Source organism: Branchiostoma floridae, chromosome 2 (genome assembly GCF_000003815.2).
Source record: "Branchiostoma floridae strain S238N-H82 chromosome 2, Bfl_VNyyK, whole genome shotgun sequence".
In the NCBI taxonomy this organism is placed as follows: Eukaryota; Metazoa; Chordata; class Leptocardii; order Amphioxiformes; family Branchiostomatidae; genus Branchiostoma; species Branchiostoma floridae.
This window is the reverse complement of record NC_049980.1, coordinates 23182386-23184060: the sequence shown is the minus strand read 5'-3', so window position 1 is coordinate 23184060 and position 1675 is coordinate 23182386. Positions and strand designations below refer to the sequence as shown.

At 41.3% G+C, this 1675-nt stretch overlaps 1 protein-coding gene across 2 annotated transcripts in view; it reads right to left on the bottom strand.

Annotated features, from left to right (window-relative positions):
• The window catches only part of LOC118409525, a 7038-nt gene extending 5782 nt beyond the window's left edge, over positions 1-1256 (bottom strand). The window contains exons 1-2 of one of the 2 annotated variants that reach the window (XM_035810609.1): positions 1010-1256; positions 779-846 (exon numbers count right to left, since the gene is read on the bottom strand). The gene's annotated coding sequence lies outside the window, so the exon portion shown is untranslated. The remainder of the gene's footprint in view (positions 1-778; positions 847-1009) is intronic. The other variant, XM_035810610.1, reaches the window with a different exon arrangement.
• Between the last annotated feature and the right edge of the window lie 419 nt (positions 1257-1675).

Below are 1675 nucleotides of genomic sequence, written 5' to 3'. Positions count from 1 at the left end.
ATAACCAAGTATATTCAAGACCTATATTGCTCTTACTTTCTCCGCAAATCTGACTGGTTCTGTTATGTACATGATACAATGTACCGATTTTAAAAGATGCGGTCCCAGACGTTAAATATTGTTGTGCTTCAATGTCGCCATGAGGAACAAATCACAGATAAATACCGAACTTTGTTATCTTATATTCATTTTGAACGGCCACATTACATCAGCTCAGAGATAACTTTGAGACAACCTTTGGGCATGACACCGAGTGGCATAGATGTGCTATGTGTCTGGCACTTAGCCATGGGGAAACCGGGTGGTTCGATAACTACAATCTACCACCCTACCTGTTAAAGAGAGGGGCAACAATGTCGAACCTGGTGGTAAACAATCTTTGTCTGGGACGGTTCGGATTGAGCTGAGTATTAGTAGGGTATGATGGGGACACATTATATGTATCATATTGTCGAAACTGGGATCAAAGTCTAATTGACTAGGAAAAGAAAGCTATGTCTGAACGACCCGGGCCTATGTTGAGTCATACTAGTAGGTTATGCAGATAAGATCTCGTCTAAGACAATAGATGGTGGGCGGGGATGGTACGTTCCCACCGTTTGACTGAATGACTCGAGTCGAGTGAATACTCAGGTTTGGGTCAGTCTCTCATGGCAAATAACGTGCAGTAACCCTTGTCACAATAACCGGAGAGGTTAAAGTTCGCTAGCAGTCAGTTTAAGTATACGTAGAGTATACATAAATACAGAATAAGGTCGGTGACCTACACACAACTCACCTGAATTGTAATCCCCCAAATCCTGTGTGTCGCGTTATGTTGCCCCTAAACACGCATGCCAACCGCGCCTACATGTCATAGATAGATCATAAACAGACGTGAAAGATTGTCTTGACCTATTTTGGTTTCTGCTGAAGATAATGTGGTCACGTGAGGAGATTTATTACCCATATACGGAGAGTCCTTCACTTAGAACTTTTCCATAAATAACCAGACAAGGTGGAACCTTACCTCTGCTCTGTGCCGGTCCTGCAAGTCTTGGAGTTCAGTCCTGCATTATTTAGTAACTGTTAGGGAAGAGGACATGGCCGCTTTGTATTGATAGGAATTCTAACTGGAAACTTAACAGGTTTGACTGGTTATGCAAACGAAATAATATGCTTAGCTCTTTCCCTGGTAAATGAGCTTTTATCAGATATCGCTAGGTGGCACTGCTTAAGTTTTTATAATATCACTGAAATTCACAATACAACTGAGAGAAACGTTTAGTCTATGACCTAATAAAAACGATGTAAAACGTTCGAAAACCTGATCGAGGCTATTAGCCTACTTTATTCGATGCGCATTGTAGACCCGTGATTTACGATCAATTCGGGGCAAACCTAACCCTCAAACCACCGTATGGGGTCAAAACTGACCCCAGGCGTATATCAATGTGTGCCATTATGGCATTTCTGGTTGAAAACGAATTTCCTTCCAGGAGTTTGTTTGTATATATATCCTATAACTTATACGTTTTTACCGAGATTGGCTCATTATTCATTAAGTTATTATCGAAAGTTAATGCAGCGTCCAGTGGGGTCAAAACTGACCCCAGCATTTTTCTTAACAAACATTTGCGACCCACACCTAAACTACTCATCGTAGGATCACCAAATTTTCAGAGAATGATGTATC